This window comes from Phacochoerus africanus, chromosome 11, assembly GCF_016906955.1.
Source record: "Phacochoerus africanus isolate WHEZ1 chromosome 11, ROS_Pafr_v1, whole genome shotgun sequence".
NCBI lineage: Eukaryota > Metazoa > Chordata > Mammalia > Artiodactyla > Suidae > Phacochoerus > Phacochoerus africanus.
The window spans coordinates 87,347,722-87,372,709 of NC_062554.1; the positions used below are offsets into that span (position 1 = coordinate 87,347,722).

The 24,988-nt window shown below is 36.5% G+C and overlaps 1 protein-coding gene across 13 annotated transcripts in view; it reads left to right on the forward strand.

Moving 5' to 3' along the window:
• HDAC9 (histone deacetylase 9) overlaps positions 1-24,988 on the forward strand; it is a 959,143-nt gene that overhangs the window by 836,409 nt on the left and 97,746 nt on the right. The gene's annotated exons all lie outside the window — the stretch shown is intronic.

Genomic DNA, 24,988 nt, shown 5'->3' on the forward strand with positions numbered 1-24,988 from the left:
ACCACAGGCTCTGACCCTTTATTGCGGTGATCACTCTAAGGAAAATGATTGGTTTCCAGCTCACTTTACAAATCAAATCAATACAAAGAAGAAGCAGGTAGCAAATGATTCATTAAGTAATTCATAGGTTGGTGCTGGTAGTGTGAGTATATGGGCCACAGCTGTGTGACTGATCATCGTCTACTGACACATGTGAGGATAATGGAATTATGAAGGAAATATGGAGAATGAATGTGTACTTTTCCTCCTGCAGGAAGTTTTCCTCACACGACTCCCATGAGCTGGGGAATCACTATGGTCTAGCACTGTGACTTCAGAACCAGTAGGCATCCAAGTCACCAGGGTGGCGTGGGGGACTAGTTAAGTGTGCTGGGCTCTATTCATAGAATTTTTGATTCATTAGGTATAGAGGAGGGCCTGAAATTTACATTTCCAACCAGTTCCTAGGTGAGTGCTGAGCCTCCTGGTCTAGGGATCACACTTTGAGAAACACAGGGCTGGTTATGTAAAGAAAGGACACAGGATTTGGAATTAGTTGATTTATACATTGGGTCTAGTTGGCTACCAACTCACATATCTGTGACTTAATATTCTTGTCTCTCAAACAGAAATAGTACCAACTATACTTGTTTTGGCGAAGTATAGGGCTGTTTTGAGAATCAACTAGGTCATGAACTTGAAAAAATGCTTTGCAATATGTGATACTATAAATATGACAAGATATTGATGATGTTGTACCTATTAAATTTGGGAATCCTGTTCTTTTCATACAAGTAAGCTGGGTTCAGAATTCGTGTGTCAAAATTCTTTTGCATTCTAATATGAAAATAAATTCTAAATATATAGTTATTTTAAAATGTTTAACATATCTAAATATTTCAAGATATTTTAAAACATCTGAAATAGGTAGTTGACTTTCTCCTTCAGAGATGGCTAGAGATCCACATATCTCTTCTTCTCCCTCACTTTCTTTCCACAGAACCTCCACGCTTGTTCCAGGTGATACTGGGGTTCCTTGTCACCGATAAGGCACCAGGAATTATGGCAACTGTCTTAATACAAACTCTTATGATTCCAGAGTGTTATGGTTAATTAGCCTCCTCTGCACAATATTTCCCTCAGGTAGTTTCAGACCAAGAGTCACTTCCATGGATGTTCCCTTATCTCTTTGCCTAAGTAACCTAATCATTCCTCAGTAAAGTACTTTGAACTCTACCAGTTCCCTTAGAAGAGTCCAGTAGAATTCTTCCAGGTCCCTTAGTAGAAAGAAATTTTGATTTCAAAGTTTGATGTATTTTTCATTCAAACAATATGAAATATGATGAGATATAGAGATATATAATTTTCTTCCAAGTTGTTTTTTAAATGTAGTGCTTATTTTAAAGAAGTTTCTTCATCCCATCTCTAACCCTTAACCTCACTAAATCTCAGTACCAGCTTGTTCCATAAGAAATTGTATGATCTAACCAGATTGTAAACTCTTATTTATCTCCTTTTATTTCTTCAGATTTTCAGTGTGAGGAAGTTTTCAATCTAAATGAGTCACCTGTATAAACTAATTAGATATATATGTTAATGGTAGAAGCAAAACAGAAATGTCTGGCACTATGAATATCTATTTGTCAGTCTCTACCTTGATTACTACATGTTTCTCTAATGTTCAGTCTTTATTCAGGAATGACTTAGCTAGAGTTACATGTAATTATTTAAATGTATAGGTTAAGGTCTTCCTTCCCTACTGTTTTCCTCATTTATATGCCTTTATAGAATTTGTAAACTGCAGGAGCTGTCTGTTTCAGAAATATCTTACCAAATCATTGACAGTCTATTACAGATCAACCCCATGCTTAATATTCTCTTCCTAAATTACAGTACAATGTGCACTTCTTACCATTCATGACCTCTTTCCACTCTCTTCCTCTTTATCCTCCTTGGTCTTCTCTTTTTTAATTATGCTACAATATTGCAAATCTTTCCATCTCTAACTGGCCAAATCCATGTCAGGTCTGTGTGTAGGATATACCTTCTGATTGGAACCTTCTCTCCTTCAGTGTGCCCTGGCTATTTTCTCAGCTCAGATATTAGCCTCCCGGAGATTTCACTCCTGTCTTCTCTGTATACTCATCATCATCTTTTATCACTTGTCCTAATCACTATTTGCTAAAACTATGCAATTTGAAGCTATTTTGTATTATTAACTACTATGTATCCCCAGACCAAAAACATCACTTCACTCATTGTCCAGTCTCAAAAGATATTTATTGATTTCTGTGTAGTAGATGATTATTCTTTTTTAAAAAATCAAATGCCCTAATTAAAAAATATATTTAAATTCTATAGTCTAATCTATTGTTTTCTTTTACTTGAAAAGTTTTATCTTGTTTGTTCAAGATATCTTCATAAGCATTCCTATTGTATCATGTTTGTTGCCAAAAAAACCCCAAAATAAACTAAAAAAGAAAGAAAAGAAACAATAGCTAGCCTACCAGCTGGTGTTTAGATAGTGGTTGGAAAAAGCAGACTTTGGAGTATAAATTTCTAGGACTAACACTTGTTTTCGCTACTTTTCTAATTATGTGAGGTTGAGCAACTTATTTTACCTTAGTAAGAATCAATTTCCTCTTACAGGGAATCAATCTGTAAATGGGACTTCCTATTTCATAAGTTTCTGAAGATTTTAAAAATGTCCCCTTTTCAACCTAAAAACTCACACTTTATTAGGCTCTCAACAAATCTTAAGCAATGTTATACAGTATTAAAATTTTCTTGTGCTTTGGATTACAAGTTGAATGTATACCACTTTTAGTGGAGTTGAACAGCTCTGGATTGCTGTCTTGATAACAAAATAGAACTATCCTGTTTTTAAATGATTCAAACAAATTTAGGGTTAAAACTGCATAATTAGTAGCAAAAGGCATGAGTCCATAGATTTAGGGAGATCCCATCTGCTGATGAAATGAATATCCCAGACATCCACATAATGAGGAGTCGGTCTAGCTGGCCCAGCTCATTGAGGTAGGACAAGCTAATGGTATCTGGAACAAACAGCAGATTTCTTCACCTAGTAAGTATTTCTGTAAACATCTAAAAAGTTTTTATGTGCTCTTCATGTTGCTGAAGATAAAAAGGAATAAAACAGGGAACATTTCTAGTGGTGATTGGCGTTATACCATATCTATTGTGACTGATTGCCTTTTGAGAAACAAGTTTTCTTCATAAAGCAAGGAAATTTACTACAGTATAACATAAAAGAAAATGTTTATTTTTGAATAATATATGGAAATTTACCTCTGATAGTACTGTGATCAAAATTTTAAAATAAGACAGAAAATAGAAAGGTAGAAGAATTGATGTAGCTAGTGATGAAGACAAAGGTAAGCCTAGAGAGACCAGATTTAATTTATTTAGTAGTGCACTCAGTATTTATTTGGCCAGTCATTACTTAACTCTAAATTTAAGATGTTTCGGCAAGTATGTCTGATCTGGGTTTCACAACATGTATTTGAGCACTGTGTAAAATCCAGTCATCTTGTTTAGAATCACTTATCTCAAATACAAAATGTGTTGCAAGCTCTGTTCATTTATTTACAGTTTTCTGGATCTAAGCAGTTTCTTCAGATGTTATTTCTATTAAAAACATCTCCTCCCAGCACAGTTCTTATGCACAATAATTCCTTCCTGTTTTAGGGTAATCATCTGATTAAGGCACACATAAGGAGTCCCTAAAATTGCTCTTACTGTCCAAGTAGCCAGCAGAGGGAAACATTTATTAAATGTACCTAATTTCAGTAACTGATGGGTTCACGAAGTCCCTAAAGAAAACAGCGGAGTGTCAGGCTACTTGGGATGGTTCCAGAAGGTCGTCTACTTTAAGAGCTGCATTTTATTAAGGATTGTGATGGTTATTGGAACTTTTCCTGTTGTTTTACTCAGTAGTCTCAGGAGGACTATTTGGCACTAGGGTGCAAAACGGGGTCTCAGCAATTAAGAAGAGACACCACTTCAGGTTGTTTAAGGGTAAATCATTGAGTACCAGACTTGATAACTGATAAGTGCCCAACTGAAGGAATAGCCCAAGGTTGTTCAAGAGCCCAGCTTCTTATTCTTTCCAGTGTAGTACATTGTGTGAATGTTTCCAGAGGATGTGTTCAGGTATTTGGCAAGAGGAAAGTCAATTGCACTTAACTCTTTTTTTTTTTTTAAAAAAAAACCTTATTGGAGTATAGTTGACTTACAAAGTAGTGTAAGTTCCAGATGTACAACAAAGTGAATCATTTATACACAAATCCATTCCTTCCAGATTCTTTTCCCATGTAAGCTACTGCACAGTATTGAATAAATTTTCCTGTGCTGTACAATATGTCCTTGTTACTTATTTTATATATAGTAGTGTGTATATGTTAATCCTAACCTCCTAATTTATCCCTCCTCCTCTCACATTTCCCCTTTGGTAGCCATAATTTTGGTTTTGAAATCTTTGAGTCTTTTTCTGTTTTGTAAGTTATTTTGTATCATTGTTATTATATTCCACATATTAGTGATCTCATATGATATTTGTCTTTGTAAGGTAATTTCTAGGTCCATCCATGTTGATGCAAACGTCGTTATTTTTTTATTGCTCAGTAATAGTCCATTGTATATATGTATGTACCACATCTTCTTTATCCAATTATCTGTTAATGAACATTTAGGTTACTTCCATGGCTTGGCTCTTGTAAATAGCTGCAATTGACTCTTGATCACTCTAGAATAAATCTCCCAAAGGTTTAGAAGTTTTATCATCTATAAGCTAAACTCCCCTACACTTTGCCTCATCTGTCTATCTACAGGTAGCCCTAGAGCCGCCTTCCACATAGGATAGAGGTTTGGTGTTATAATAGCCTGGCAGGTCTCTATGTGAATGGATCTGTTCCTTCTGGGGTTGGGGGCAGAGAACTTCCGCCTGATCTGTGCTGATTTTGATGACTCCCACATGAGAAAAGAGAAAGACTTGAAGAGCAGAATGCTGAGTGACTTTTTACTTGTAACCAAAACTGCAGTTTCTACCTCTAGTTTTCCTAGGCCTAATTACTTCTTTTACTTTTATGTAACAATCAAGAAAAAGAGGGAGAGGAGTCAGGGGACATAGTGAGTGTCAGAGTGGGATATTGAGAAATACACTAAGTAGTTAGGAGACGTGCGTACTAGTCCTTATTCAGACACTAAATCTCTGTTTAAAGAACTGATATCTCTAGTCCTCACCTATAAAATGAGTATTAGGACCAACTAATAGAATGGTTTAAAAATTGAAACAACCCAAATGTCCATCGACAGATGATTGGATCAGGAAGATGTGGTGTATATACACAATGAAATACTACTCAGCCATAAAAAAGAAAAATGCCATTTGCAGCAACATGAATGGAACTAGAGACTCACACTGAGTGAAGTAAGTCAGAAAGAGAGACAAATACCGTATGATATCACTTATATCTGAAATCTAATATATGGCACAAATGAACCTTTCCACAGAAAAAATCATGGACTTGGAGAATAGACTCATGGTTACCAAGGTGGGGGGCGGGAAGGGAGTGGGATGGATTGGGAGCTTGGGGTTAAAAGATGCAAACATTGGTTTTGGAATGGATTAGCAATGAGATCTTGCTGTGTAGCACCGGGAACTATGTCTAGTCACTTACGATGGAGCATGATAATATGAGAAAAAAAATGTATACATGTATGTATAACTGAGTCACCATGCTGTACAGTAGAAAAAAATCATATTGGGAAAATAACAATAAAAAAATTTTAAAAATTATCTAGCTAGAATAGCAAGAGCTAAAAACATTAAAAAACACTTATAATCTATAGTAGCATGGTCCTTTTATAATCTTTTAACAACACTGTAAGATAAGCAGTATTGCTATGATCTCCATTTTATAGATGAGGGAACTATAGCTTGAAAAAAGATAGGAAATGCCATATTTATAAAAGAGCTGTAGCCAGGATTCCCAGATGGTCTGGCTTCAGAGCTGGTCAAATATATTTTTCTGTCTATGTTTGATTATATCAGAAATTAACTTTGAAAACAAGGAATGGCAAGGCCAGGATGTGTAGAGCAATTGCGTCACCATAGGGATGCAGGTTTATTAAGTTCATCCCTTTGGCTTAATAGCTTCATCTCTTTCTCCCTCTCTCTCTTTTTCGTCCCTCTTTCCTTCTCTCCTCGAAGGTCATGTTGGCTGTGGGAAGCTTAAAACTTCCCAACATGAAGGACTTGAGTCCTTCCTTGTAACAACAGAAAGAGGTAAATCTAGCTTCCTGTGTACCTCTTCTCTCTTGATGTTTTATTAAAAGATAAATAAAGGAGTAATACAAAGTGGGAGAAGGAGATGTTTTTGCACAGAAACAAATTCCAAGGACTAAGGAATGTATATTTGATTTTTGTCCCAGACATAGGATGATGTCAAATTTTCTCCATGTAAAACTGATGAAACTTCTTCCTTGATAGAGAGATGAAATTTACATTCTAAGGATAATCACTATTGAGTTTAAGGAGCTTACACTTATGTGTGATCTTTTTCTTTCTCTCAGGCTCTTACTTGGCCTTTCTCAGATTTGGCCTCTCTCAACTCAGTGAGAGTTGGGACTGTCTCTCAGCTGAATGTTGAGTACCTACACAGGGTTTGAAGTAGACGAAAAGATTGAAGGGAAAAAAAAGGAGCCCTAAGTACCTCTGTCATCAAAGCAGTGACAGTAGACAGAGATAGGCGTTTGTACGGCTCTCTCACTGTGTCCTTGCCGTTCTTTTCACATTGGTCATGAAAGTGGTGTCAGAAAGGAGAGAGAAAGCTACAGGCCCAAAAAACTTGGTGTCCATCTTTACAAGGAAGTCACCCGCTCAGGAAGCCCACCCGTCACTGCAAAGTTCATGCTTTGCACAGAGGGCTGCAGGGTGAATGGGAGCTAAACCATGTAACCTGTGCTCCCTTCCTCAACCAAATACCATGGCCTCTGTCATTGCTGAATCAGGGAAATGAAACTGGGGTGAAAAGAAATTACGTAATCCATTCACCAAATACATATTGGGCACCAACCATGTGTCCGATGATATTTCAGTCCTGGGGTTATATCAGTCTGAAAAAATCAGAAGTCCCCTTTTCTCAGGTAGCTTATATATCCAAGCTGTGCTGTCTAAAAGGATACCCACTGGCCATATACGATAATTTAAATTTAAATTAATTAACCTAGGAGTCCCTGTTGTAGCTCAGTGGGTTAGGAACCTGACATAGTGTCTGTGAGGATGTGAGTTCAATCCCTGGCCTTGTTCAGTGGGTTAAGGATCCAATATTACCACAAGCTGCAGCACAGGTCACAGATACAGCTCAGATCCAGTGTTGCTGTGTCTCTGGCGCAGGCCAGCAGCTACAGCTCTGATTTGACCTCTAGCCTGGGAACTTCCATATGCCTGGGGTGCAGCCCTAAAAAATTAATTAATTAAACTATGTGTTTTAACTGCTCTATAGCCATACATAGCTGGCAGTAGCCACATTGGGTATCACTGATAATAAAACATTTGCATGATCGCACAAAGTTCTCTGGGAGAGCATTTACTAAAGATTAAACAAAATAAGTAAACATATAGTAAATTAGGAGTTGATATGCTATGAATAAAATTAAAGCAGAGAAAGGATGAGGTTGTGCTTGGAGAAGTGAGATTTGTAATTGTAGAAATGGTGATCAGAGATGGCCTCACCCATGACATTTGCATGAAAACCCAAAGGTCGTGAGGGAGTGAGCTGTGAGAGCATTCTAGACCTGAGAACAGATAGGGCAAAGACCCTGAAGTATAGATTCACTGGAGTGCTCAAAGAGCAAGGAAGCAAGTGTGCCGAAGAAGAGCCACCAAGGGAGAGGGAAAGTGGAGTTGGTGAGGAGTGGTTATGTTTTGATTTCTTTTAAAGGTGAGTGATCTAGATTTGCTGTCAGACTGGTCTGGAGTAAGAGAGGAGAGAGCATGGGAGAGTAAAGCATAGCTGTAAGGTCTAGGGCGTGGACACGAGATAGAAAGGAATTGATTTTCACTGAAATGGGAAAGGTTATGGAAGCACATGTGAGCTGATGACCAATTGTTTGGCTCTGTACACATGAGATTTAAAATGTTTCTTAGACATCTGAGTGGAGCTATCTAGAAGGCAGTTGGATATGTGTGCTTTGAGCTCAGGATAGAAGTCAGAGCTAAAGATGTAAATAGAGTTGATATCAGCATGTAGATGGTATTTAAAGCCAGGAGACCAGATGAGATCACCTAGGGGACAGGTGTAGGGAGAGAAGAGATCTAATGACCGAGACTCTAGACTCTCCAACATTGTGACGTGAGTCATATGGAGGAGCCAGATGGGGATCTGTGTCGATTTTCACTAGCAGAGCATGGTGTCCTGGAACCCAACTGAAGCAAGAGGTTCGAAGAGGAAAGCATTCTTAGCTCTATCAAATGTTGATGGGACTAGTAAGATAAGAACTGGTCACAAACTCAGTAACAGGGCTGACAACTGGCCTTATCAATAAGAAGTTTGATGAGCTAAAAGCCTAGTTAGAGAAGAGAAGTAGAGGACAGGAATTGAAGAATACATGTATAGACTCTAACTTTTGAGGAGTTTTGCTCTAAAGGGGATCAGTATACTGGAGCACTAAGTGGAAAGAGGAGATAAATGGGTATTTAAAAACATAACATCAGTGAAACAAGAGCATGTTTATGTGATGCTAGGAATGATCTAATAGAAGGTGAAAAATTGATACTCTTATAGAGAGAGGAGAGAATTAATTTCTGGGGTATGTCCTTACATTTTTGAAGGGAATGAGATCTTAGGTACATGGACAGCTTATCCATAGTAACAGTAGGAAAAGCAGAGCACACAAGTCCAGATGTTGGCCGGTGCTTGAATGTAGTGGTAGGAGATTTATGAAGTGTGCTTCTGATTGACTTCTTCCTCAGTGAAATAAGAACCAAGTTCATCACTGAGAATGAGAGCAGGGAGAAAATCTTGGAAGAGAAGCTATGATATAAGTAGCTAGGAGAGTAAAAGGGGCATCTACTAGGAGATGGCGGCATAGAGCAACTATAAGTAAGGGCCCACATAATTTTCAAGGACATTACCTCAAAGTGAGACATGTCAGCATAGCTTTGTCATTTTCACCAGCCATGTTGAGCAATAGAGTTTAACCCAGGCTGAGTTAGCATGAAAGAGGCAAGGAAATGATTGTCTGATGTACCATGAATTTTAAACCAGTTAGAGGAGGGAAATGAGTATAAGAGAAATGAAAAATTGATAGATTGCTGAATTGCATATCTCAAAATTACTGCAGTTGCTGTAGTAGTAGGAGTAAACTGAAAAGATAAGAGATGGTGATAAGAGAGGAGAATGCTTAGAATTGATATATGGAAGAGTTCTTATTTTGATGAATAAGGGACCCTGGCATGATCATGAGTGAGCCACTAAATTCTGTTCTGAAGATCAATTCACAATGGGAGATTTTTTTAAAATTACATTTAAAAAATTATAGCTGATTTACAGTGGTGTGCCAATTTCTGCTGTACAGCAAAGTGTCCCAGTCATATATATACATACATGCACACATTCCTTTTCTTATCTTCCATTATGGTCTATCCCAAGAGACTGGATATAGTTCCCTGTGCTATACAGCAGGACCTTATTGCTTATCCATTCTAAATGTAATAGTTTGCATCTACTAATCCCAAACTATCATGGGAGTTTCTTTAAATTTTTATTAGACCAGTGTTTCTTTTGTTTAAATTAGAACATTATCTCTTTATAAAAGAAGAAAAATTTTGATAAAATACAATCAATTGATGCTTAAATTTGAAGAATCTGAAAAAACGAATATGTGTATGTTGATCTGAATTACTTTGTTTAACAGCAGAAATTAACAGAATATTGTAAATCAACTATGCTTCAATAAAACTTTAAAAAATGAGGGGAAAATTAAAAATAAAAAGTAATAGGGTGGTTGGAATTCCTTGGTGGCCTACGTGGGTTAAGGATCTGGCATTGTTACTGCTGTGGCACTGGTTTGATCCCTGGCCTAGGAACATCCATGTGCTGCAGGGGCAGCCAAAAAAAATATAGGGAAGCATGTTCCCCTCAGAGAGCATCAGATGGATCTCTGGCCTGTTCTTTTGTGAAGCAAACAGTGTCATGTTTGGATCTGCATTTGATCAGAATAAACTTCTTGTTCCATTCAATTTCCAAGAGTTTTCTGATTAGGGACTTCAAATACAAGCCTGGTAACAATAAGCATTATTAATTATTTCTAGCCACTTCCTTTATGAACATATTTCTGAAAGAGAAGAATGGCAGTGTCCTAGGTGTGGATTTTGTGCTACTTGACTATATAACCCTAAAGAAACTATGGATCTACTTGTATAATCAGGGAAACCTCAAAAAAAAAAATGCAAATGGGAAAAATCAAGAAGACACTTTTCTTAATACACAGAAAGTTCTAAATATTATTTATAAAAGAAGAAAATATAATATGATCAGTTAATGCTGATTTTAGATTTTATTTTCCATTATACTCTTATGTGATTTCTAAAATAAATGATCAAATACTTACATTTATTCTTGAGACATAAATGTGGATATATTTCTGCCTCCTGATTTGAAGATTTGTTGGCAATTAATAAAGAAAATAGCAAGTGGACAACTGCTTTAAGATCTAGGAAAAAAAAATGTGTGCATTTTCTCCAACTTTACAAAGACTTTGATAAAACACTCAATTTGGTCAGGCAGGATTCATCCACCATTACCTTTAAAAGTGCAAGGTAGAAACTTATCTTCATTAAGTGCCACTGAATGTCTGGCACCACATAACTAACCAGAGAATTCAGTAGCTTAGGGTCCATGGGATGCCTCAAGTTCAAAGGGAATAGAGACATCCTGTTCGGTGTTGTATTTCACTCATGCTGTTAAAACTGCCCAGACCTCCTTAAGTGTTTTCTTTTTCAATCTTGAGCATGATCTTCTTTGTTCCTCACGAATAACACAAAACATAATAAAACCCAATGTCAGACCAAATAATTTTCACAATGTGTCACAGGATTTTATTCTTAGTTATTAAGGTTTTTCCTTTTGTACAAAAAGTCATTTTGTTAATGATGGTGAAAACAGGTCACGTACCACTCCTGAGGGCCTGTGGCTCGTTAGAGAAGAAGGAACAGTGCTTCAGTTACAGTTCTGACCCTATCTTCAAAGCACAAATTCTAGTATTGAACCTCTTAGTGCATAGGAAGTCTGTAAGAAACAATGAAGATGGATAAATTAAGACCTAACTTGTCTGATAAAGAAAATGCATTCTTAATTCCTGAGACCATAAATATGAACAAAGAAAAAAGTGATTTAAACTATCTCTGCATTCAGTGACATTCTAAAAGATTTAGCAACATGTGTTCATTCAATCCCAAAAATGCTGATGCTAATTTTTTCTAGTATAAAATCATGACCTGTAACTTCTTTGAATGTCTCAAAGCTTGTTTTCATTAACATTTCCTATTTTTAAAATTTAAATCATGGCAAAAGTGCTGGCTGAACAAAATCTAGTCTGATTTAAATTTTCAATCAGAAATGGCTTGAGTGATATTTTTCTACATGCTTATTTATAACAGGGTGATAAATATGAAAATTTTCTCTTTGTTTTCTCAGGATATATCTTTAAGAGAATAGATATCATATGACTCTTAAAATCCAGTGTTATGGTTTATCACAAATTGTTTAAAGGATGCTGTGTAAGGGATTCAGCTATCTTCTGCTGCCTTCATCCATAGAGTATCAAACGATCGAAGTTGTAGGTCATATTCATTTTTACCTTGTTCTATTGGAGAAGGTCTGGTTAGGCTCATTGATTTGGTAAGCAAAAAGAATGAAGATGGACCAAAAAAATTTCCATATATATATCTCCATAGTATATTTGCCTATTATAAAAATCCCCATTATATATATATGGAGATTTTTTTTTTTTTTAGGGCCACACTGGCAGCACATGGCGCTTCCCAGGCTAGGGGTTGAGTCTGAGCCACAGCTCACTGCAGTGCCAGATCCTTTATCCCACCTAGCGAGGCCAGGGATTGAACCCACATCCTCATGGATACTAGTCAGGTTCTTAACCCACTCAACCACAGCAGGAACTCCCCAATATAATATTTTTAAAGTTATTTTCCATTTGAAAACTTTATTTGCTATTAGTTACACATTTAAGTTAAAGGGGATATAATTAAATTTTAGAAGACAAACATTTTTTTTCCATTTTTCCCCACTCAAATATCATTTAAAATTTTCTTTTTGTTTTTGTTATTGTTCTTATTGTTTGTTTTACTTAAATATTGTCCCTTCATTCCAGCTAAGAGTCTTTGCAACCAGGGTACAATGTCATGTATCTAAAGCTATTAAAAGACCTTGTCCATGTGTGGTCCTTCTAGATTGCTGCTTGTTACTGTTGTTTTTAAATGTCTCCTATGAATTAATCTCTGCAGGAGTAAAGAAAGTTGATAATAGCATGTAAGTTTTTGTTATGTGTAGAAAGTAATGAAACAGATTTTATACATTTAAAGAAATCATCTCTTCTGAAGTGTGAGCTTATACATGGCTATTGTCCTTATAAAGCACTATTTTAGATATTTCTTGGTGGAACTAATTCTTAATTATTGAATCATTTGTTGATTTTTGTTTTATTTAAAAACATTTATTGAGTATTAAAAAAACAATAAGTACCCATGGTCTATTAAGAGATATGTGTATACAATTATGGCAATGCAGCTACAAAATACTTACAGTAACCTGTGGGAAAACAGATGAGGTAGTAGATCAGTTTACCCGTTTGAGGAAAGACCTTGCTGACAAGGTAACTCAAGTATGGCATGAAATGTTGAGTAGTACTTAGCCAAATGGAATAGACAGCTAAGGAAATTTCACATAAGTAAAAGCAAAAATTCTAATAGTACATTGTATGTTTATGAAAATAATGAGTGGCCTCCTATAGATAATATTTGGAGTTGTCAACCAAAGTGATAAAGAAAATGCATTGGCTCTAAGGGAGTTTTTTATGATCACAAAACAAAGAGTGTGTTGGTAAGCAATATTGAGGGAAGCAGCACCTCATTTTGTTTAGGTTACAAACTCACAAAAAGACTCTGTGCTTCTGTGTATGTGTATATGTATATATGTGTACATATATGTTTGTGTATACATATGTATGTATGTGTGTATACGTATGTACACCTACCTATTGGTCCATCCATTCATCAATACATCTGTCATCATTCTATCTATGTTAGAATTTACTTCTACAATATTTGAATTGAAAAGGGGGATAATGCTTTTTCCTGGGGAAAAAAAGTAACTCTAATTTAGTTGATTGGTGTGACAAAAAGTTGTACTATTGCCAATTCCATTGTTTGATGGACATTTTCCATAAATTGAATAATCTGGATCAAGAGGTCTAATATACTGAAGGAATGTTTTTAAAGTGCTTCTACAGTATACTTAAAATACATCCTTTAAAAAATACTAGCTCATAAAAGACATCCTGTTAATATGAAACGGAGTGTATAGTTTTTCAAATTCTTTTACTATGCTACCAAAAAAGTATGATCACTGAGTTAGAAAGCTATGGCAGAGGGAAAGTTTCCAAAGTATGGGCTTGGGTTTTCAAATCTTCACCAAGCAAACTGTTATTAATGAGAAATCATGTTTTAATCTTAGGATGTATTTGCTGTGGTTTTGCTGATTGAAAACATAACTTTGGATGAGCTGTGTAGACTGTTCTCTCTCAGAATCGAAATGCTAAATTCAATGTTCTATCAATAGAGGGCACTTTTTTTGTGTTTAGATTTAAACTGAGCTCTTATGTGGTAAACATCAATCAGTATGGTTAACTCAGTGCCCTGGTATTAGCACTGGCATCACTTATTCTGAAAGTAACTCATTCTTCCTGAACCTCAGCATGAACTTGATTTCTCCTTTTTCATTATCTTTACTGAGATTCATGAAGAATCTGAAAGCCTAGGCTAGTTATGTTAAAGATATTAACAAGGGGAGACTGTTCGCTTGTAACCAATTTATCTAACTTTGTGTAGATAAAATAAATCATACTTTTAAGATTTTATAGGCTCCAGAAGATGCAAATTTCAATTATTTGTTTTGGTCCAAAGTTTAAATTAATAGTATTTTGATGGTTCCTTTAGAAGATTTAGTGGCAAATTTAACTTACAAAATAATTAATATGAATATAATGGGCTAAAAACATTTTTAAATGTTCATTGATAGATGATTAGATTAGGAAGATGTGGTATATATATACACAATGGAATACTACTCAACCATAAAAAAGAACAAAATAATGCCATTTGCAGCAACATGGATGAAACTAGACTCTCATACTGAGTAAAGTAAGTCAGAAAGAGAAAGCCAAATACCATATGATAGCACTTCTATCTGGAATCTAATATATGGCACAAATGAGCCTTTCCACAGAAAAGAAAATCATGGACTTGGAGAATAGACTTGTGGTTGCCAAGGGGAAGGGGGAGGGAGTGGGATGGATTGTGAGCTTGGGGTTAATAGATGCAGACTCTTGCCTGTGGAATGGATTAGCAATGAGATCCTGCTGTGTAGCACTGGGAACTATGTCTAGTTACTTACAATGGAGCATGATAATGTGAGAAGAAAGAATGTATACCTGTGTGTGTGACTGGGTCACCATGCTGTATAGTAGTAAATTGACAGAACACTATAACTATAAACCAGCTATAATGGAAAAAAATAAATATCATTACACAAAAAATATATATATAAAAAATAAATGTATAAACCTTGAATTATTCAATATAATTTGTCATCTATGAAGTCATGTGGATAAAAATGGGTAGCCACATTAATCACATTTAATATTTAATAAGCTGCATACTCTCTATGACCTGGCACATAAAAACCAATTTTGTATTGAGTGTGAAATACTAAGAAAAGATTCAAGTTTCTATTATTTTCAGATCCCTAAAATAGATACTATTTCGGTGTTTTCTGAAATGAAGTATTCTTTGAAATGTTTATAGCACACATGACTATTTGAAAGGTGGCAGAAGAGGGATTTCTCTGTATATAGGTCTCAAATAGGGAGTTTCTCTAATTTAAAAGAAAAAAAAAGAATGATCACACAATACACTCAAAAGAAAGCAAAGAATTCCAGCAGCACAGCAGTCCAGGGTGAGTTTTACCTGCCCAAAGGATGTACGAGTTTTATAAATACATTCTTGAGTTTTGTTTTAATTGTGATAGTCTTACTTTTAAGTCTACAAAGAACAACTCAAATCCCCCAAACACACATGCACCAACACACACATGTGCTTGTGCATGCACACACACAGAAACATGCGAACACACACATCTATACATACTATCGTTATTTAGAGGATTAAGGTAGATAACATAAACTGTGTGTCATTAGAATTGGGAAAGCTCTTCAGTGCTGTCACCAGTAAGCATAAAATGTATTTGATCTGGGATGGTGTGAAAACGATGAGCTAGCAAATTCAAGAACAGATGGCCCATATTCACCCCATGTGTCTAAACACACAAACGCCAACCTCAGAGACGCCTTACCTTTGCCCCGTCTGTCCTTCTAGACTAGTTCTGTTATATTAGGGGTTATTGCCTTCTTGACCCTCCCTGCAATCAGCTTTTGAAGTCCATGGCCAAGAAGGCGGTGTGAGACACCATTATGAGAGAGGTGTTTGCTTAAAGATAGAGTCTGAACAAGATCCCATGGACCCCTTGGTAGTCTAGCAGGGAACCACAAACTCAAGCCAGTATCTTCTAATCCCCTGAGGATTCAGAACTGCCCACCATAAAAACATAATGGGCTGTTTATCTGAGAAGCCAAAAGATAACATCTTAAAGTTGCAATCTGGGTTACAGACCAGTGACATAAAGCAATAAGAAAATCAAATACCTCCCTTGCCCTGGGAAAAACAGAATGCACACAACCCAGTGTATAGATACCACTGGACGTTCCTTTCTCAAGCTAATGAGAGTAACAATTTTCCCAACATTTTTCTGTGAAATAAATTTAATGTACTTGGGAAGAAATGGATGGACCCTGCCCCTTACTCCATTTGCATGCTTTGTACTATTTTTGAAGTTTGGGACTATGTTAAGAAATATTCCCTCTGGCACAATCAAGTGAATTTTTGTGGCACATTTTGACTTCTTTTCAAAGATTGCTTAAATTCTGCGACATTAATCATGATTGTCTAATAAAATACTACAGGGATTCCCAACAAGATGCTTTATTCCCAGGGCTCCCATACTGCAACAGATGAGACGCTCATTATTATATATGTGTGTGTGCGTGCATGCGTGTGTGTGAGTAATATGTTTTCTCTTGTGATCTTTTGATTCTCTGCTGGGGAAGAATTAAAATATCTCAAAGTTTAAAAATTCTTCTCAAAAGGCCTGTTATTTAACTACATTGCTGACATTAGGAAAGAGAAAAGCTAGACTTGATATTTAAACTATGTGTATTAAACATATAATATAGTGGAGATTTTATAACCATTTGTTTCCAGTGAGCCTGTTTGTTATTATCAGTCAACTGGGAGAATCTTGTGCCTGTACAGGATTTTCTTTTCCCCTCAAATAAATGAATCTCTATGTTTATGGATAGTGACCAAATTAACCATTTAGTGGCTAGACTTCTCCTCACTGGATATTATAGGTATTTTAACATATATAAATACGATCATTGCCAAAGTATATTTCAACCAGCTTAGTTTCATTTTAACGATTTCCTGAACATTGAACTGGATTTTTTTTCATAGTCAAGCCTGTTTAATTATAAAAATGCATTCCATGTATCTGTCTAATATACTTAATCTTTTTTATCCTCAGAACTGTATATATGTATTTCAAATCTACTGTATTTAACAAGTAGCTTTCTTTTTCATTTCTCCCAGGGGTAAGTCATACCATTTTACCTCAGGTTCAACTTAATCACAGGCTTTGCCTGTCTTACCGAATTTATTTTCTTCTGCCTTTTCAGCAAAAACATAAAATTGCTCTGAAATGTGTAGAAATAGTAGCTAAGTCACAACTGTGTTGTGCTCTTCATTAAATCTACCCTCCTGGGCAACTGACTAGAGGCTGGAGGCTAGGGAACTCAAGCCCCTGGAACTGATCGCCAAGAGAATACACTCCATCTCAAACCATATCTCTTAGGGAAGACTGAAAAGTAAAGGGTCTGATCTCCTTGGCTGCGTGCACTCTGCTGCTTTCTCTTGCAACTTGAAAACATTTTATTAGCTTTAAGAATTTGTTTAATCAAATCCTAGCGAAGGTTCTTCTCAGTCCTGGGGCTATTTAGTAAAATATGGATTAAGGCAAAGCCCTCTAATGTGTTCTTAGGAGAGCCATCATGGTGAGAGCCACCAAGGGGTCAGGGGAGAGGAACAGTCTCCAAAAAACAGCTCCTAGCCAAAAAGGAGGAGAAAAATGAGGCTTTGGCAGGAAAAAAACTCCTCATGTTTGAAGCAAAGTTATGAAACAAAAGTATGTCAGTAAAAAAGATTTCCCCAAAGGTTCATTTGGAATAGAATTTTCAATATAATGAAGATAAAGCACATTTTGAGAACCCCCTCTAATAATATTTCATTCCTAATAGAATTGCCTGAGAACAATTGAAACAATTGACAAGGGCAGGAGAAAATATTGGTTGAATAAATTGCATCACTAAAATAAATAAAAATGTCCTCATCTCAGACTCAGTTGGAGTTCCTAAAATATAATAATTGTGCTGAGTAATCAAATTAGCACATAACAAAAGAGGAACACTTTTGCTTTTAGTACTCAAGGAACAGGAAATAAGAAATTTCGTACTATTTATAAGTGAAACATTTCTCAAATTTTAAGTGTGTAAGCTTTCTGAATTCAGGAGTGTCACTGATCTCGTTCCTTGGCGTGTTTTCTAACGAGGATAATCATCTACAGTAAGAGCATTTATTTCTGTAGCATATTGTGCTAAGGGATGAATAAAACAAGTTGTGCAGAGATATCCCTGCTTATAGAAAAGTTCAGTCTGACATAGTAAAGCATGATACAAAGTTATTCACAGGGAAATGAACAAATATATTCAGCAATTTGCTTGCATGAGCTATTTGCAACAATTAACATGTTCAGGTCAGAAAATACGTTTATCGATCACAGTCGAAAAAAAGGAACACTTTGAGAATTGAGAGAATTACAGCCTAGTGTTTAAATACAGTAAAGCTGGTGGAGCTAGACGAACTTGGATTCAGGTCCTGACTTAGTCTTGTAAAAGCTACACAACTTCAGGCTAGATATAACCTCTCTAAACTTCAGTTTCCTCATTTATTAAAGAGACATTAACATAGTACTCATTGTTCATGTAAAATACTTGCATGGGGTCTAAGCAATGGTAAATTAAGCCAAAATTGCTTAATCGGTAATAATCCTCTCAAGCTTTAATCCATTTTCATCTTTCTTAACTTAATTACATAATCTTCCTCTTGCCAAATGACCTCCAGTAGAATTACCTTTCTTCTACTTTCTGAAGACATCCGTAATTTCTGTTTTTAACATTCTTGATTTTTTTTGCCATTATCTCACCAGTGCCAATATTTGACCATGAAAAGGGTGAGTTTTCATATCCTTGCCAAAAGCATTAACAGTTTTCTTGTCCTTCTTGCCAGCTATTTACTCTCTCATGTCTTCAGTCATATTTCTACCAAATACTCTCATGTGTCTAATTTAGATCTTAAACCGAAATGGAGCTTTTACTCTGTTCCTAAGGTCTCTTCTTTTCATTGTCAGTCACCATTAGTCGAGAATGTGCTAGTTGGCTCACTCTGGTTTGGGATCTTTGTAATCCAGCATGCTGTTCTCTCTTTCTATTTTATCAATCTGGAGTCACTTTAATGTTTCAAGTGGAATTGGAGCCAGATACTTCATATTCTGCTCACCTCCACATGACCTTTACACAACTGGCAAAGGATCTAGAATCAGAATAATGCTGGCTACGATTGGGAACAGAAATTCTGCTGAGTGTCTGGGGCTGAAATACTCATAATTACAATAGGCAGGATTCCTGTCTTTCCAAAACACCCAGCAATTGGAACACGTACAAGCTTTAAAATACCTTGAATAATTGTAAGTCAATTATACTTAAGTAACAACAACAAAAAAGAATCCTACCAATTGAAACAAAACTAAAATACCTTGAATAAAAAAATATGATTTTCCCCCTTTTTAAAAATAGGTAAATGTTATTTTCTGCTTTAGTAAGAAGTAGAAATTGACTGAAATGGTCAGGTTTATTTTCTATGTCATATGTGCATATACAATGGAAGTAGAAGGTAATTATAAAAGACACTGTTCTTCACACTCCCAATATATTAGAAAAGGAGAATGAGTCAATCCATATAAAAAGTCACAGGTTTTGCTGTGGTGGTCAGAGCACGGGGCTGCCCCTGTGATGTTAGTGTCACTAACATAAGGTGTGGTCCTAGCCCACATATTAGTATGCTAGAGCTGCCATAACAAAATACCACAGGGGTTCCTGTTGTGGTGTAGTAAGTTAAGAACCCAACTAGGATCCATGAGGATGCAGGTTTGATCCCTAGCCTTCCTCATTGGGTTAAGGATTTGTCATTGCCGTGAGCTGTGGTGTATGTCATGGATGTGGCTCAAATGTGGCATTGCTGTGGCTGTGGTGTAGGCTGGCAGCTGCAGCTCCAGTTCAACCCCTAGCCTGGGAACTTCCATATGCTGTAGGTGCAGCAGTAAAAAGAAAAGAAAAAATACCTCAGCCTTAAACAGCAGAAATTTATTTTTTCCTAGTTCTGGAGGCTAGAAGTCCAAGATTGAAATGTCAGCAGCTTTGATCTCTCTTGGTGCCCCTCTCTTGGTGTGCAGATGTCTCCCTCTCCTACAATGACACTAGTCCTATCAGGTTAAGGCCCCACCTAATAGCATCATTGCAACTTAACAGCTTTTGGGGGGGTTATTTATACTTAAAAAATAAATTTTATTGGAGAATGAGTGACTTACAATGTTTTGTTAGTTTCTGATGTATAGCAAAGTGAGTCAGCCATACATATAGGTATATATCCATTCTTTTTCAGATTCTTTCCACATACAGGCTTTTAAAGATATTATCGCCAAGTATAGTTACATTTTGAGGAACTGAGGTTGGGATTTCAACATGGGAATTTGATGGGGGACACAGTTCATCCCCTAATAGTCCTCATGGAGATAATGTCTATTTGGATAAATAAGAACTGTATAGCAGGAATGAATTTGCTCCATACTCTTGGATTCATAAAATATTGCACTGGTTGATTGTTCTAAATCAAATTTGACCTGGCTTTGATTTTCCTGCTTGCTAGATCCTCATCATAAATCAGTGGGGATCCTTTAACCACCCCTAAAGTTGTGCTGAGACCTGAGTGAGAGGGTAAAGGAGGGTTCCATTGATAAAAAGTTTTGGAGGGGGCTGTAGCCTTCAGTCCATCATGGTTGCTATTGTCCACTGTCCAAGCTCATGTGATCCATTTGCAGGCATATTTTCACTCACTCCATGCCAATCAAGGGCACAGGGATGTTTTTTGTTCTCCTTTGGCTCCTCATTTCACAAGCTCTTGGTGTTCTCTTGCTGTCAGTATGGATAATGCTGCCCCATCAGCACTCCTACCACTTCTCAAAAAACCTGGTCTTTCATTTCGGGAATTTTAAATGTGTGCCTTATTCTCTGTTTGCCCCTGACTTTAATTCTCCACCCTGCTCCGTATCCGAGAAGAACAACTTTTCAAGTCTGCAGCACCAGGCTCCCTTGATTCTAGATGAGTGTACCCAATGAGGACCCTGGCAGGAGCTCAGAGGTCCAGAGAGAGAGAATGGAGTATTTATTCCCCAATGGCTCCTGCTACTCCCACCTGGCCACGGGCAAGGGCAACATTCTTCTACCTGAGATCACAGCTTCTCTTAGGCAGCCTTTTCCCCATTGTTCCAGGTTGTCTTAATCCCTCTCCTTACCCCCCAGGACGAAAGGCTTCAATGGCTCCTACTCTTACAAGTATTGCTCTCACTTCAGTAAAATGTCTTTTTAATAAACTCTTCCCACACCCTTTTAGGTGCCATCTCCTTCCCACTAGAACCCAAGTAATGTTGCTCAGGATGCAGTGGTGAGAATGAGAAAGATAAATTCATTGTCCTCGTGGAACTTAATTTCTGGGAATGATGAGGGTGTGGGAAATTAGCCGACAAAAAATTAAACCAACATAGATAGTGTCAGTAGCATTAAGTGTTAAAGGAAAATTAAAATAAGGTAAGGTGACATGACATGAGTGACATGATGGCTACTTTAGATTAAGGATTCTCCCTTTAATCTATGAAACCATACCTGGAATTGGGCCAGTTTCTTTCCTTTTAACCCAAGCTCTGCTCCCATTTCCTTCCCTCTTAGAGATGCTCTATATTAAATTATCTTAATAGGGCTGAACTTCTAAACAAGTCTGGTGGAGATTTTCTTCTGGTAACTAGAAGTTTCTCATTTCCTTTGAACCACAAAAGCCATTAGTAGCCTCTGAAAACCAAATAACCTAGTGCTCAGAATCCAAAGGCCTGGGATTTCTCTGTGAATAGAAGAGGGCTTATATGTGTGTGTGTATCCAGCAGGAGCTGTGAGGGGAAGTATGAGAAAGAAAATCTTTTCATTTTCCCAAAAGGAAGAAGAGGCATTAATTAACATCTCAATAGATTTTCTTTCCATATCCATATTCAAGAAAAGTTGAATAGTGGATAGGATAACTAAAATTTGCTATCATTTTATCATATACATTTGGATTTATTCCAGTGCTAAAATTCTATGAATTTATGGGTACTGGGTGATTAGTGACAAAAGTAAGTACTCTAGGCTTTCAGAAGATCATTGCAAATCTAGATGGTCAGGGATAGGGCAGATTTTATGGAAAAATGACATTCAAGAGACTCCATATGCTGTTTGTAGACTTCCCTTACTGTGACTTTTACCTTATTCTGTGTAAAGCTCTCTTTTATGTTTAGCAGAAACCCTAAATCCCCCACCTTTCTTTTTTCCGTAACTTGCTCAATGTATTCTCTGCTCTCCCTCCCACTTTGGCCAAATTGTGTGATCCTTGAGCTCCAGCAGAAATGTCCTCTCCCCAAAGAGCCTGCTGCTTTCTCACCTGGAAGAGCTCACACTTGTTAACTGCTTGCTTCCCTTCCCTTCCTTATCCTTTTATCTCTGTGCTGTCATAGTCCGTGACTTTGCCTTATGTCTCTTACTATTCTGCAGGAACTTGGGAGTTTAGAACAGCATTTTAAAGTAGGTTATTGTACACTAAGTCTACCTTGGCCCTTATAAGGTAGATAAGATGTGTTCAAAGTTCCTTTCCATAGAATTTGGAAAGCTCATTTTTCTCCCCAAGATTATGACGTATCTAGAGTTGAGCTGGTGAGGATAGTGTGATATTTATAGTTTTATGGGTATCTTAAAGTTTTTAAGCTCTAGAAAGCTCTAATTTGGATCAGTGAATACCATAACTCTTGCCCTAGAAATGGGACTGGTTAGGTGTAAACTGGAGAAAGAATGTGAGATGGAGGGAAGATCTTTCTTTTTCCTTTGAATCAGGAGCATCCTCATATGAAAGAAGAAACCAACTCCATGTGCATCCAAAGGCGTAGAAACTATAAGCAGGTGCTATGAGAACAAGCTCCAAGGGTAAGGATATAGTACCCTTCAGAAGATGGATAAGGTAGCGAATCAAGAAGGAAGGAAAGCAAAGCAGGAGGTTCTTACACAAGTCACCAGGATACTCTGATTTGTAAAATGTTTCCTAGGTAAAATATGCAATGCCCAGATTAACTGTCTATTAAACATGTTTGTCACTAGGTGAGACAAAATAGGAATGTTAAATTACCTTAATTCTCAAGTGATGAAGTTTTGTCTAAAGATGTTATGATGCATACAAAGACTACATTCCTCCTGTTATTCCTGGTTGAATCATGCAGCTAGTGTAAGGATTCCCTACAGATTTTGTGATGTCATTATTTGGCAGTCAAATATACAGGTGGGGTATATCACAACCTCGAAACACAAAGTAGAATCCAACAGTGATGTAACTGTGACCCATCCTATGAGAAGGGCCACAGACTTTTGGAGCCAAACCTTGATAATTCCTTGGGAAAAGAGTAGACCAGTGATCCTCTGTCATGCAATACAGTGATGTGAAATCAGATAATCCTGGAAAGAAAACAAAATGCACCAAAGGGAAGCATGCATGGTTACGAGACGTTCTTCCAGTTTACTTTACTCTTGGTAGTGTAGTGACTGTTGGTAGAGTAGTGTTATCCTGAGAGTAGGTATAAGGATGTAAGGCCATTTTCAGCATCATCCAGATGCAGAAAAACCTTGGAAGTGAAGATTAAAGGTGACCTCCAAAGAACTGGTTCTGATCAAGTTTCTACCTATATGACATAATTGTAGTATATTTTACTATGTATACATGGTATGTACACCTAATATATTTTAGATATTTTTACAATACTTTTTCTATGGTAGTTTTTTAATTCTAAAGGAAAAGGAAATTTCTTATATTGCCTCAAAATATAGAAGAAAAAAATCCATATATGGAGCCCATTTTTAAATGTTGTGTGGAATTGTTAGTACTGCACAAATGTACGTATATTCTTAAAAAAAGATTACTATTCTAGAGGTAAGAATAATATAAAAGCTAAGAGCCACACCCATTACACTGTTTTTACACAGTCAGTGCTTGACAATTTTTTATTGATTATGTAGATGTCAACTTTAGAATTTAGACCTAGTATAATAGCTGAGTGCTTTGGGAAGGTATTTCTCTATCTTCAGTTTTCTCATCTATCCAATATGGCCAGAAAAAGCTATATTATTAGGGTGCTCTGAGAATTAAATGAGATAATGGTTTAAAGATTTTTTTAAACTATTAAAGAATCTGATAAGTGGCAGGAAGTACTATTATTATGGAGTTTCCTTCCTTTGGTAGATAAGAAATCTCTAAAAATGTGTTATATTGTCAAATTAACATTTTCACTGAAAATCAGTATATTCAATAACTCTCAACTGGAGGTAATTTTGAACCCCAAAGGATATTTGGTGATGTCTAGAGACGTTGCACTTGTCACAACTGGATGGTGCTACTAGCATCTAGTGGGTAGAGCCCAGGAATGTTTCTACACATCCTATAAGACACAGGACAGTTCCCATAACAAAGCATTATCTGATTTAAAATGTCCATAGTGTGGTGGTTGAGAAATACTGGTCTAATTTTAAGTTAAAAAAAAAAACAACTTTAGGTGTCATTAATTGTAATGATTCTAATAAACATTTATCTGCTTGCTAGAATTTGAGGTAAGACAGATTTATGCTGACCCTAGGTAGACCTGAGGTTTAGGTATTTCAGGTTCACCAAGGATGTGCCCATGCTCTCTAAAATGACGTTACCCCAAAGCTGAAGTAATATGTTTAGATGGATCTTCTCATCCTTGTGCATATAATACTCATCTTAAATATTAGAAAATACCTAAAGAATATTTTTCACTGAAAAAGCTCTATTTAGTTGTAGCACATACAAATGAAATTTTCTCTGCTTGAAAATTTTCTGTTTCTCTTTTGGGCATTGAGGGGAATCTAGCAATCTTGAGAAACAGACCAAAGGCTATACAAGTATATATAAATAATGCAGTCTTTTCAACACATGGCTAATTTCCATGGTCAAACTTTCTCCAGTTCTTATCCAAATCTTTTCCACATCCCTTCTGGCGAAAGAGATCTTAATTTTCTATGTCCAAAATCTGTTTGTATTCAAGACAGTCATTCATATCAGAATAATAGAATTTAAACTACTTGACATAGAAATGTTTTTCAT